At 43.1% G+C, this 14,371-nt stretch overlaps 2 long non-coding RNA genes across 2 annotated transcripts; both read left to right on the forward strand.

Annotated features, from left to right (window-relative positions):
- Window positions 1-1,378: 1,378 nt before the first annotated feature.
- On the forward strand, window positions 1,379-2,291 carry LOC308480342. The gene is made up of 2 exons (XR_013988060.1): window positions 1,379-1,795; window positions 2,023-2,291. It is a non-coding gene; the product is annotated as an uncharacterized lncRNA (long non-coding RNA).
- A 1,298-nt stretch (window positions 2,292-3,589) lies between these two features.
- On the forward strand, window positions 3,590-13,440 carry LOC308480299. The gene is made up of 3 exons (XR_013988009.1): window positions 3,590-4,884; window positions 10,006-10,075; window positions 10,521-13,440. It is a non-coding gene; the product is annotated as an uncharacterized lncRNA (long non-coding RNA).
- The last annotated feature ends 931 nt before the right edge of the window (window positions 13,441-14,371 follow it).

Consider the following 14,371-nt stretch of genomic DNA (forward strand, 5'->3'; position numbering starts at 1 on the left):
GAAGAAGAGAGAACTGGGCATTTTTAAACAGGCTTTCCTTCCATAAAGGGCTAGACTCTGCCTTCAAAAGGACACACATCACTCCATCTGGGGATCATCTGCGTGCAGAATTTGAACATTAAAAATGTTTCACCACAGATGTTTCTTCCACCATATGTTCCTTACATCTACTGAAGAAAATGCAACATCTTGAAAGGATTGCAACAGCCAAACAAGTGTAATTTATTACTTTTATTTGAATTGCCTGCAACAGAAGAAAAACACGCCTACAAGAATGCAGGCTACAAAACCAACAGCTCATGATTGGCGTTTTTAAAAACAATTTTAAAAATGTTGAAGCAAATGGGAAGGAAACAGATTAGACACACAGCTATGTTTTTCCAAAGCAAACTTTTCCAAAGCAAACCCATCCCAGTATTTTTATAATGACTTCTGAATCATGTTCTTTTTCACATTGTTTGATGATTGGTAATCATCATCATCATCTGTCCCATCTTGCCTTCCATCAGCCTTCAGAACCAACTGATGATTTCCTGGATAAAGACACAGATTTATATGCCGGTTTTGCATTTACACAAAATTTAAGATAAAATTGTGTGGAACTGCCAAGAAGAGGAAATATTCCGATAAACTATACAGAAGTAGTTGTTGTTTAGTTGTTTAGTTGTGTCCGACTCTTTGTGACCCCATGGACCAGAGCACGCCAGGCACTCCTGTCTTCCACTGCCTCCCGCAGTTTGGTCAAACTCTTGCTGGTAGCTTCGAGAACACTGTCCAACCATCTCGTCCTCTGTCGTCCCCTTCTCCTTGTGCCCTCCATCTTTCCCAACAGAAAGTTATTAGTAAAACAGAAGTTAGTAAAACGCAAACCTGTCTTTGAAAGAGCAGGTTTGATGCTGCTGCTGCTGCTGCTATTAAACAAAACATTAATGTGTTTTAAAATGCCAGTGCTTCTTCTCAATCACAACTGCCCCAATGAGTGTGAGCATACCTTACTCCTTCCCACCCTCCAGATAACATGTGATTTTGTATGTGAGAGAGAGAGAGATGATGATGCCTTACTGAGTACTTTGCCCTCACAAGGTGATTTACAAAGCATGAAAACACACTTACCCCCCCAAAAAACCCACAAAACAGCAATCCTGCAGCAGCTAAAGATTTTTTTTTTTTCAAGTACAGCCCAATTCAGCCCAATGTGTAAATAAATGTGTCTTTGGAGTGGCATTAAAAAAATGACCAACAGGAGTTATACAGTGGTACCTCGGGTTAAGAACTTAATTCGTTCTTAACCTGAAACTGTTCTTAACCTGAGGTACCACTGTAGCTAATGGGGCCTCCAGCACTGCCGCGCGATTTCTGTTCTCATCCTGAAGCAAAGTTCTTAACCCGAGGTACTATTTCTGGGTTAGCAGAGTCTGTAATCTGATGTACCACTGTATATTATTTACCTTCCCACCAGAGTGGTACCTATTTATCTACTTGCACTTTGAAGTGCTTTCAAATTACTAGGTTGGCAGGAGCAGGGACCGAGCAATGGGAGATCACCCTGTCGCAGGGATTCGAGCTGCCGACCTTCTGATCAAGCCAGCCCTAGGCTCTGTGGTTTAACCCACAGCGCCACCCGCATCCCTGTTCTTAGTCTGCCTTAGTCTATTCTTAGTCTCATTCTTAGTCTGTCTCAAACTGCTGTCTTCCTTTTCACCCACAGACAGCCTGATGACATCAGCCTCAGCGGAGGGATGGCAAATCTTGATTCCCAAAAGGCTCTCTCCTTCCAAAAGAGTTTCCTAATATGGTTAGTTCCCATAGCAACATATTGCCTGTGCTGTAGTGTACTTGGATAACTACTTAAGTCCAAAACAGCTATCTTTGCCTAACGAAAGATGTGCTGGACCAGGCTTGTCCATCTTGAGCCCATTACCCTTCTCATAACAGCCTAATTCACATTCTCCTTGGTTGCTGCTCTAGTGGGGGTCTAGCTGCTTCCCTAGTCCTCACTATTATTTTCTTGTCGTGCACCAGAATAAAGATCATCTCAGCTTGCAGGAACAGGATGGGAGAAGACATGGCACCTCTTGATCTACCTCTCGTCTTCCTTTTTCTAACATTGGCTGTGACAGTGCGAACTCAGCAGTTGCCAGACGCTGCCCTTGGCGTAGCGAACACGTTCTGACAGCCACTTAGAGCAGCAGGCTGGCACCTCTGTCCGTGAGTGGCTCTATTCCCCAGCCCAAGCCAGAGCCAGCTGTTTCTGTTAGGTTCCACTCAAATAAAAGAGCAACTTCTGTACAGATCGTTGGCAGCGTGGAATGTGCATTCAGCTCATAACAGCAGCATAGGAACTTTACAGGAGCAAAGAAAAGATTAAATGAAAAACTCTGCCTGTCTATGAGGATGCAGACCTAACTGAACCCAATGACCTCCATACGCCACTCAAGTATGATCCAAAAACTGCACCAAAAACGCTTGTGAGTTTTCTCACATCTTCCTTCACATTCCTTCCGCTGCAAGAATATCTCACTTTTCAAACCGCTGTACTTGTCTGGCATGAGGTCGCATAGAGCAGGTTATCTTGAACCTCTTCAAGAACCAGGACCTACTTTTAACCCAAACCTGCATTTTGGGGGACCCATTTCTTAATATTTTGCCATATTTTTGCATGGTGGTCATGCTCCTGTTGCAGCCCAGCTTGAAGATGTTGGCTATTTACAGTTTAGTTGCACTGCAGAAAGCTTGCTGGGGAGACCACGCATTACAAGGAACTCAAAAATAACTTTAACAAGCTTTTAATAACAATAACAAAAGCTCCTTTTACACTAAACATATCAAAAAGCATGACCCATCCACCAACACAACCCCCAGGGTACTGAGAGAGCTAGCTGCTGCTCTTTATATACTATACCCAATTCCTGACACAGCTTAATTAACACAACTTAGCAGCACCTGCTATACTGTTTCACAGCTGTAAACCTGGGTCACTTTATTTGCTCTGGCCCTTAAAGACATACACATCTTGTGGAACAGTAATGAACCTTCAAATTTAAAGAGACCATTCAACAGTATCAGGCTGCAGGCCACTAGTGAGTCTCAGGCCACCAGATGAAGACCAGTGACATACAGCCACCCAAGGGCCCCTCCAGATATCCTTTGCATTGTGCATTCATTGTGATCTGTGCTCATCATGGTATCAAGGCAGTTATACACAGTTCTGTTTTCAATATAGCTGGCAGCTACAGAAGTTTCAGGGCAGACATACTATTTTGTTTATAATCAGTGTCCACCAGTTACTTCCTGTTGAAATCTTGCTATTTTTCATGCCGCAAAAGTTCTAGCTTTTTTTTAACCGCTTTTGTTGCTTATAGAAGCATAGAATTACAGAGTTGAAAAGTACCATTGTTGGTCATCTCGTCCAGCCCACTGCAATGCAGGAATCTTGCCCACAACCATATTATTATTATTATTATTATTATTATTATTATTATTATCATTATTATTATCATTATTATCATTATTTGCCGTATTTCAAACAATGTAAATCCAGACAGAAAAATTGTCGAGCTTTTCTTTTGGGGCCTTTTGATTTTGGGGGCCAAATACTTTTTTTTAGTATTGCCCCCCCCCCCCATGCTGTTTTCCAGCTATTTTTATGGGGAAATGGCACTGCAAATGAGAAATGCCAGAGATATTAATTAAGAAGGCAAGGGATAAGGGGGAAAGAGGAATAGTTTTAAAACGCCACTATCCCTTCCTTACCCAGATTCCATTTTAGGGTTTATTCCTATCCCTACACACTTAGTAAGTTCCATTCAACTCAGTAGGATTTGCTTCTGAGCAGATATGCCTAGGATTGCATTGTAAATATCTGAATAATTCAGGGCTTATATTAAATGAAACAGTGGGAGAGTCAAGATAGGATCTCTTGGTTTGTTTAAATTTAAAAGCAGCCATTCTAGGAGCTTGGCCTGGGATTAGATCAGGGCCATGACACTAAAAGGGGAGGCAGCTTTCCTTGTACAGTTTCCCCAAATACAACCTTCACACACACACCCTAAAAGCTTGCTATTTGTCGTACAGGACCAAAGCATGCAAGTACTCTGAATTAGCCCTAAAAATGAAAGCTCTTTATTTAAAAACAAAAATAAAAAAAGCAAATGAAATAGCAGAGGTGAAAATTAGGTGGTTCCCAAAAGGATTTCCCATGAAAGAAAAATCCAAACCCACCCCCCCCCCCGCATTCGACAATGTTTTTGTGTAGTTTTACTTTTAAGGGTATGTAGGATTTATTGGGACGCCAAATCCTGCTTCGATCTAGAGCACCATAAGATACTGGCATTAGCCAATATCTGTTTTATAACTGTTATAAAACCGTTCCCAGCCAACAACGTTACAAAACGAGTTGGCTAAGACTGAAGAGTCATTCTGGGCAGAATGTGGTATGATAGCTGATGAACAGCTATAAATAATGGCAAGCCACTAGTTATCAGTCCAACAGTGGCTTTCCACAATTAATTATGTCCGTCCTGCGCCATTCACAGCACTGTTCTGCCCCCTGGTGGAGAACACTCCATGAGGCCACGTTCAAATGAAGCCATAAATTAACACAGGATGGATACAGTTTTAGCTGAAGCCCTTTTGAAAGGTGATTGCATATACAATGCATACCCGTTCCACTTTTGCCCTTGAAAAACAGGAGTTGCACTTTTTTCTTGTAGAGTTTCAAAAACCTGCAAAAGCTGTTTGACCAGAACCAACAGAGGGCATAAAGAATTTGAGCTGTCTCAAACCAAAACGAATTTCTGACTGCAAACCTGAGAAATTACATACTGGAATGCCGCTCTAGACCACATGGGCCCCCCTTGGCCCTGCAATTGATTACTCTTACAAGTGAGTCCCATGGAGTTCAATTGGACTTACTCTCTAGTAAGCTTGTTCACAACTGCTTCCTTGCCTCCAGGGCCTGCCCAATGCGCTTTGGTGCCTAAGGCGAACCACAAAACCCACACCCTTCATGCAACCTGACTAGGACATTTTCCATGTTTGTACAGCACCAAGCACTCACCAGCTCCCAGCAGGGCCAGTGGTCAGGGATGACTTGACTCTGCAGTGTTGTGTTGTGTTGTGTTTACACTGGGGCCTGGGAGACCAGACTTCAAATCCCCACTCAGCCATGCTGTTCATGGGCCAGTTTCTCTTTCTTTCTTTCTTTCTTTCTTTCTTTCTTTCTTTCTTTCTTTCTTTCTCTCTCTCTCTCTCTCCCCCTCCCTCACACACACACACTTTGCCTAAACCTACCTCACAGGATTGTTGTGAGAATTAAATTATGAGGGGCAGAACCCATGCACACCACCTAGAGCTCAAGGGATTAGAAAGTGGGGGCACATGAATGCAATAGATCCATTGTAGTCCTGTAATAGGGACGTGGGTGGCGCTGTGGGTTAAACCACAGAGCCTAGGACTTGCCGATCAGAAGGTTGGCAGTTCGAATCCCCGCGACAGGGTGAGCTCCCGTTGCTCGGTCCCTGCTCCTGCCAACCTAGCACTTCGAAAGCATGTCAAAGTGCAAGTAGATAAATAGGTACCGCTCCGGCAGGAAGGTAAACGGCGTTTCCGTGCACTGCTCTGGTTCGCCAGAAGTGGCTTAGTCATGCTGGCCACATGACCCAGAAGCTGTATGCCGGCTCCCTCAGCCAATAAAGTGAGATGAGCGCCACAACCCCAGAGTCAGCCACGATTGGACCTAATGGTCAGGGGTCCCTTTACCTTTACCTTTAGTCCTGTAATATTTGAAATACGAAGTCAAGTGGAGGAGGTGACCAAGGCAAAAATCAAGGAAACAGGTGGTGGGAAGCAGAAGGAAGGCGAGAAAGTGAAAGGATGGGCAGGCAGAGGAGGAGATGGCAAGGTGGAAGAGGAAGCTGCTGCCCCACTTGGACTTTATAAGGCAGGATTGTCGTAGGCACTGTGTGAAGCTGTGGCAGAAGTGGGGCAGTAGCTTGCTGCTCTCTTATAGTCCTGCTGCTCTCTGGGAGCTTGGCGAATAGGCTTGCTGCTCTCATGGCACCTTGAGGACAAAGAAGGGAAGTAGCTATGGCAACCTCACCATGCAAAGCAGCATTGGGTCAGCAGCTTCCTTTTCTTCCTCAGTGCCACTTCTCTTGGGTACCGTCTGAGGCAGCTGCCGGTTCTGCTTGTCTCTTTTCTCTTGAACTGGAGGTCACACTGACACCTCACCTGGTTGTAAACTGCTTAGCAATCTTTGTTGGGTTCCTCTTTTATGTCCTTTTAGATTGAACAAATAAAGAATTCACCAGTGAATGCTAGGGTTGCCAGCTTCACTGTCCCTGCTCTGCTGCCTTTAAGAACAACTTGACACACACAAATTTAGCAGATGAAGCTCTTCCTGGCTTCAGAAAAAGCTCCAGCTACTTACTTTCTGTTTGTCAGGTTTAAGCTGAGGCTCCAATACTTTGGCCACCTCATGAGAAGAGAAGACTCCCTGGAAAAGACCCTGATGTTGGGAAAGATGGAGGGCACAAGGAGAAGGGGACAACAGAGGACGAGATGGTTGGATAGTGTTCTCGAAGCTACCAGCATGAGTTTGACCAAACTGCGGGAGGCAGTGGAAGACAGGAGTGCCTGGCATGCTCTGGTCCATGGGGTCACGAAGAGTCGGACATGACTAAACGACTAAACACCAATAACAACAACAGTAGCAGGACCTGTTAAAACAATTGGCAGCCCTAAGCATGATGGAAACTCAAGCCGTTTAGCCTTAGAAGCCTTGGCATAGGAGCAGGGCCAGGGAAAAAAACAAGTGCAAATGTATTAATATCAGATCAAAGATTAGAGCCACATCTGTACACCATCAACATTTTATAAAAAAACAGTACGCCTTTTAGCTCTGCTATGTTCTTTATTCATGAATTTGGCTTTTCCATACCCTCCAATATTTCTCCAATGAAAATAAGGATGTCCCATTCCATAATGATAATTTTACTATTTATACCCCACACATCTCACTGGGTTGCCCCAGCCACTCTAGGCAGCTTCCAACATATGTAAAAACATAATAAAACATTAAACATTTTTAAAAGAAACTTCCCTATACAGGATTGCTTTCAGATGGCTCAGGGGTCGGATAACTCCATACCCTCCAACATTTCTCCAATGAAAATAGGGACATCCTAAGGAAAAGTGGGACATTATGGGATCAAATCAGAAACTGAGATGGCTTCTCTAAACCAGGGACATCCCTGGAAAATAGGGACACTTGAAGAAAATAGGAACACTGCTTTTCACATCTGTTCCACCCCATGCGAACTGATCTAATGAACCCTCCCAATTGTCCTTTGCAGAGCTGTAGAACAAGCAGCAAATTTGCATGTTCACCACTCACTCAGATGGACCTTTTTAAAAAATTGCTTTCAAGAATGAGATTTGTGATGAGTCAGCAAAGATGATTAAATGCAAAGGACAGTTTCCCTGTACCTTTAAAAGTTGTAGAAGGTTGGGAGGGGGCCAGAATTACAGCTGCAGTTGCCCTCCACACCCTTTTATGGCACATAAAAATTCTGTCATTTACGTAACAAGTGAAATAGGGGTGGGAACCTGTGACCTCTTACTTAACAAAGTCATCACAGTCATGTTTGATTTACAGCTCTGGTAAAGAACATTCCATGCTTTGAGGCATTGCCACTGGTAGCTATATTATGAGTTTTATCCTCCAGTTGTTGTTGACTCCCAACTTCCCTCTGCCCCGGCCAGGTATGTCCAACAGTCAAGCACAATGGGAGCTGTAGCTTCCCCATCCCTGTACAGTGGTACCTCGGGTTAAGTACTTAATTCATTCTGGAGGTCCGTTCTTAACCTGAAATTGTTCTTAACCTGAAGCACCACTTTAGCTAATGGGGCCTCCCACTGCCGCCATGCCGCCGGAGCATGATTTCTGTTCTCATCCTGAAGCAAAGTTCTTAACCCAAGGTAATATTTCTGGGTTAGTGGAGTCTGTAACCTGAAGCGTATGTAACCAGAGGTACCACTGTATTAAAGGTATTGGAGCCTTGAAACCCTTTGCACCTAGTCTTTCAACTCCCAGAAACTGTGTGACTTTAAGAATGGATCTTGGCTCCAGTCTTTGCACCTGAATCCATTTGCAATGCAGAGGAGGAGAAAGGCCTGAGCTGATAGGACAGTGACTGTAGAAAAAGCCTGCACTAAGGCTGCTACTGAAATCCTGCTTTTTTCTGGAGTTCCAAAGAACTCTGCAAATTGGTTTGGTCTATTAGGTAATGAACTATGAATATAGGAGTTGCAGAGTGGGTGGGATGCTATGCCAAGTAACCTAGCTCTGTAGATTTTAAGAGAACAAGTACTTTCTGAAGGACATTAATTTAAAGATAATTGAATGCTTTCTAAATGATGCATTTTGAAAAGTTTTTAGTGCTGATATTTTGGCATAATTGCTTGTTTTATGTGATGGGTTTTCAATTACCTGGGATTAGACATCATTGCTCTAGATCATAGGTAGGCAAACTAAGGCCCGTGGCCCCATCGCCTTCTAAATCCGGCCCGCGGAAAGTCCGGGAATCAGCGTGTTTTTACATAAGTAGAATGTGTCTTTTTTGTTTAAAATGCATCTCTAGGTTCTTTGTGGGGCCTGCATGGTGTTTTTACATGAGTAGAATGTGTGCTTTTATTTAAAATGCATCTCTGGGTTACTTGTGGGGCATAGGAATTCATTCATTTTTTTTTTTTCAAAATATAGTCCGGTCCCCCACAAGGTCTGAGGGACAGTGGACCGGCCCCCCGCTAAAAAATTTGCTGACCCCCCCACTCTAGTTGAACTAGTTCCCATTCAACGAAGAGGGTATATAAGCTGTTGGGGTTATTAACCAGATTCTCACTCCCCATCCTGCCTCAGCTGATTTAAATGAGAAGGTAAATCAATGGATTCCTGTTCCAGACAACAATGCATTTCTACTCCATACAGGTACTCCTGGTGCCTTCCTTTGTTGCAATTCCCAGAGTGATAGCAGTGTTGATGTAATGCAGAAAAAAAAAAAGTGTTATGGGAATGGTTGTAGCTCAGTGTTAGAACAACCGCTTTGAATGTAAAAGGTCTGAGAGTCTCCTAGGCAGAGGTGCCAGCTTCTCCAGAGGATTGAGAGGGCCCAATGCGATATTGTATGGAGCTAGGGGCAGAGCTGAACATCCTATGAAAAACAACTACCAGACATTTAGAAGACATCTGAAGGCAGCCCTGTTTAGGGAAGCTTTTAATGTTTAATAGACTACAGTATTGTATTTTAATATTCTGTTGAAAGCTGCCCAGAGTGACTGGGGAAACCCAACCAGATGAGTGGGGTATAAATAAATTATTATTATTATTTATTAAACTGAGAGTGGCTGGCCCCCTCAAAAAATACTTGGGGGGGGGGGACAAAACTGCTTCAGTCCCTAGGAGTCATCAGCTTTTCTCCCAGGCATCTCCAAGGTAGCACTGGGAAAGACTTCCACCTGAAACCATGCAGAGACACTGCTGGTCAGTGTAGACTGGGTCTGGGCAATCTCAGGTATTCATATGTATGGCTATCTTCTCCCCCCCCCCCATCTGACGCATATCTCTGATCTCAGGTGTAGGGCAGGTAAAGGTGTGGCTCAAATGAACAAGTGACAGTGAACTTCTGATTGTGTCTCTGCAAGCAGGAATAGGAACTGGAATTGGCAGCACTTGGCACTGAGCAGAACTAATCCCTGCCCAAAGTGAGGCTTCCATTTAGTAGGAATTGTGGTAGCGGGGCATAAATCAAAGCCAGGACTACAAAGGAAGATTTTGGAATGCGTTTAGAGGCTGCTCCCAGTTTTTCCTTTGAAGCTGAATCACCTAATGTCATGTGACATGACATCAGGAAATTCAAAAACTGTCCTCAAAAACGTGTGTGATAATAAATTAGCAAGGCTTCATTGTAAGATGCCACAAGACTTTTTTACTTTTTCCTTGTGTAGCTCCTTCTTCCTGCATTGGAAGCCCAGCATAGCCTGTTGTGACAGTCAAAGCTCAGCTCAGGAAGAAACCGTAAGTTTTTGCTCTTTGTGTCTCAGGTTCTGGGGTGTATCGGGCCTTGCCCAAGTACCAAACTTCCAACATATAGCAACCCAAATTCCAGACAAGTTGGTGCAGGGGCATCCCTACCGTTTGGCAAACTGAGACAGTCCCCCACAGTGGCAAATGCTGGGAGCAGGCAGAAGAAGCCCCCTGGGTATTACTGTCTGGATAACAGAGCTGTCTGTATGCTACACAGCCTGCCTAGCCACACCCAAACCATCCAGTTGCCTCAAGTGCAGTGGATTATACTATCCTGTAATTAGTGCTTAAGTAAGATTCAATTGCCCCGGGGAAGGTGTCTAAGAAAAGCCCTGCTGGATCAAGCCAAAGTCCTATCCAGTCCAGCATCCTGTTTTCATAGGCAACCAGATAATCTCTTGGTTCATCCCTTTATGCTTTTATTCCTAAAACAAAGATGGCAAGATCAGCAGTACAGCAGACACCTGTAAGAAAACAACTCAACAATGACAAAGGAAGATTGGAGCCAAAAGGTACGTTGCTTGCCGTTTCATATTGTATGTTCTGCATCCCATTCAGTTTTGACACAGAGCCATAGTCGGGTATCCTGGTAAGCTTTCTGGGCTGGCCTGAGATATTTTGCTGTCAGAAGTGGAATACAAATGGAACCTTCCACCAATCAGTTGTACACCAGAAGAGGGAGATGGCCTTATTGTGAGAGGCTTTCTGTTTTTTCCATCTTAGCAGAAGTTTATGCTTCTGTCTGAGGGAAACATATTCATTAATTAAGAGGGGTAAATTAGAGTTCCTATATTTACTGTAAACTCTCTTCAGCTGGGTTTTAGCTTGCTTGCACTCTTTGTCGAACCACCTGGAAGATCCCACTGATCTTCTTGAGCCACTGTTCTTGATCTTAGTTCTCAAGTGGTCTTGCAACCTGTCATTCAAGATCTTAAATAAATCCATAGGCGCAGCAGCAGAGGTAGCTAAGATAATGGCAGTATGAATAGCCTTTAAGTCAGCAGTATGAAGAAGCTGGGTCAGTGCTAGATTGAGTACTGGGGTCCACTTAATAGTATTGCCTGCAGTCACACCTAAGTTTGCATTACAGATTGAGTTTTGGAGGAAGAATTATTAAATACTGGGCCTACTAGTACCACTGTTAAAGGTAAACGATCGCTTTCAGTATTATGGCCCACTTCCAACTCCATGACAAACTAATATGCAAATTGTGAGGTCGTAATATAATCTATCACACTGCTTCCATGCTTTGTAAAGTCGGTATATTCCCCAGGCCAATCGCCCTCTATCATACCATTTAATATTAGCAAGTCCCTCCGCCTTATAACTTGGGCTAAACAAAGCCCATGATCTTTAGACAGAAGGGAGGTACCTCTGGCAAAGTAAATATCTGGTTCCAGAATTTGATTGTAATGGGTGTACAGTACAAATTTACATTGTTGACTCCCATGTGTGCATTAAAATACCCTGCAATGATAAACACTGCAGTAGGACATAGGGATTTGATGGATTCTATATAATTTTCTAGTTCTGTCCAGATAGTATTTACAGTAGTTTTGTTGTTGTTGTAGACAAAGTGGTATGTAGACGTTAATCAGCATTAAACATACTTTCAGAACTATAACCAAGACAGCAGTTGCAAACGGGTTGCATGGAATCACGGCTGCTGTAGTTGCATTCAACTTTGTGGAGGAAACATGTTAGACCCCCACTAGCCCTACAACCTTTTGTTGAGGGAGTGGCTGTCTGAGTGACATTTGTATCCGTTAAGCAATATGGAGACATCTTGCCATGTTTCTTGTAGCAGAACCAATCAGTTGCATCAATGTCATGGCTGAAAAAGTTATTTCCGCACTTTGCAGCAGAGAATCCCATAAAAGTATCTCATTGGGGGCACAATAATAAATGAAATAATGAGCAATTTGCCTTTTCATGATACTCAAAATAAGCTTCCTGAGGTAACTGCCTCATTCTGCCTGAGCTTCCTCCACCTTATGATTCAACTTCCACCTCTCATCCCAATAGGCCCCAAACTTAGTAGGAAAAGATGGCTTGCCTCGTGCTTTATGGGCAAGGGGCAAGATGAATTAGTTACTCCTTTCTTGAGAACCATGTAGGAAATTTTAGGTCCACTCTTGCGTTTCTTGGCTCTGTTCCTTTTCTTCTGCTTCTTCATGTCTTCTTTAGGATATCTTTCTTCTCTCCTGCTTCCCAAGCGCATGGTTAAACTATGGAGTCCACTCCCACAAGAGGCTGTGATGGCCAGAAACTTGGATAGCATTAACAAAGGAAAAGACAGATTCAGGGAGGATAAGGCAATCATTGGCTCCTAATTCTGATGACTATGTTCAATCTCCACTGTTGGAGGCAGTAAGCTTCTGAATTCCAGTTGCTGGAAACTGCAGGAAGGGAGAGTACTGTTGCCCTCGGGTTCTGCTTGCAGGCTTCCTAAAGAGAACAAGATGCTGAAACCGATTGCCTCATCCAGCACTCCTTGTGTTCTTAGTGCCGCACTTACTAGTTCTTTCCAGAACTGGAGATCTTTTTTCTGTCTTGATTGCTTTTATAATTCTCTAATTCTCTCCTCCTTTAGTACAAAATTATGTGCCAGTACACTGATTTCCTTATTGCTCCCTTCTCTCCTAAGCTGTGCTTTACGATAGCAATCCTGTAAGCAGAGAAACAACGGCATACCTTCCAGCATATTAACAGTAATGGTTGGTTTGTAATGCTTTTGTAAAACCACTGCAGTGCAATTTAGTGTTTCCTCGGGAGGCTTAAATCACCTTGGAGCCTCTTGCACTGTTAGTGGAGGAGAAACATTTGTAATTTAGATTTTTGCATTCACTTGATAAAGCTAATTGAAACAAGAACTCCTTAGTTGCTTATGTAGAAAAGCACCCTGAAAAAGGATGCTGAGTGTGAAGCAGCAAACATGGGCAACCTTTAGTCTTGGATTGCTTTTATAAAGCTATGTCACTATGTGTGTATGTGTTTTTATTGTAGGCAGAGCAACTATGAGTGGTAGTCATGGAATGGGTGGAGATCGCCACACCTTTCTGCTGATAATTTCAAACATGCTTGTTTTGTTCTTAGTGACTGGTTTTGTGTATTTCTGTTTGTAGTTATATAGAGCTTTCAGTATGATAGCGAGTTATATAAGCAAGTTTGCCCCCTCCCAAATGGAGGAAAATAATTCTTAAATTATGCTAGTTAAGGACGAACAAAAGCAGTTCAATTACAGAGTATGAACAGCTTTTGAAAAAGTACTTGTTAAGTATACAGTGGACCATCTAGTTATGTACCGCTCCGGATATGGAACTTTCAGGTTATGAATGCGGCAAACCAGGAAGTGTATTCTTCCGGGTTTTGCCGCATGCGCATGCACGCTCAATCATGCCATGTGTGTGCACAGAAGCGGCACCTCTGCTTATGGACTTTTCAGGTTGTGGACGGACCCCCGGAATGAATTTACAGTGGTACCTCAGATTAAGTACTAAATTCGTTCCGGAAGTCCCATTCTTAACCTGAAACTGTTCTTAACCTGAAGCACCACTTTAGCTAATGGGGCCTCCCGCTGTGCCACCGGAGCCCGATTTTCTGTTCTTATCCTGAAGCAAAGTTCTTAACCTGAAGCACTATTTCTGGATTAGTGGAGTATGTAACCTGAAGCGTATGTAACCTGAAGCGTATGTAACCCAAGGTACCACTGTATAGTAGTCCATGAGAGATGCCACACTGATTTGTAGATAAAATGGACTCTGCTTTGGAAATTACATTTCCTCCATGAGTTATATTTTCAAAATGTCTTTTGCAGAGCAACATGTTGGAACCATATGTGATCACAAAGCTCAGGTTGGCCAGCTAGCTTTATATTACATCCAGTTCCCCATTTGTAATTCTCATTTGCAGTTCGATGATACGAGAGATTCATCAGGTCTGCTCACTTGCGTATTACTTTGTGCTGACCTTTCCGTGGGAAACAATGTTTGCAGCTACCGCCGCAGCAACACACAAGGTGTGTATGAGACCTTGGACCAATCTAATAAAAACAATTAAAAATAAATAAAAAGAACCTGAGGCACAACACAGCAAAGATAAAGAGAAGAACAAAAAAGAAGAAAGACACATTCATTTTTACCGCAGCAATACGGCCCAGCAGTGAAAGCTTCAAATTTGACCAAATTTCTAGATCTTTTTTCACTTCAGCCCAGCATTTTTCATAGTTGTCTTTAAATAAATTCCCATTTTTTGCTGTCATGTTAATCCCCAAGTATTTAACTTTCT

This window comes from Podarcis pityusensis, assembly GCF_964106645.2.
Source record: "Podarcis pityusensis genome assembly, chromosome: 6".
In the NCBI taxonomy this organism is placed as follows: domain Eukaryota; kingdom Metazoa; phylum Chordata; class Lepidosauria; order Squamata; family Lacertidae; genus Podarcis; species Podarcis pityusensis.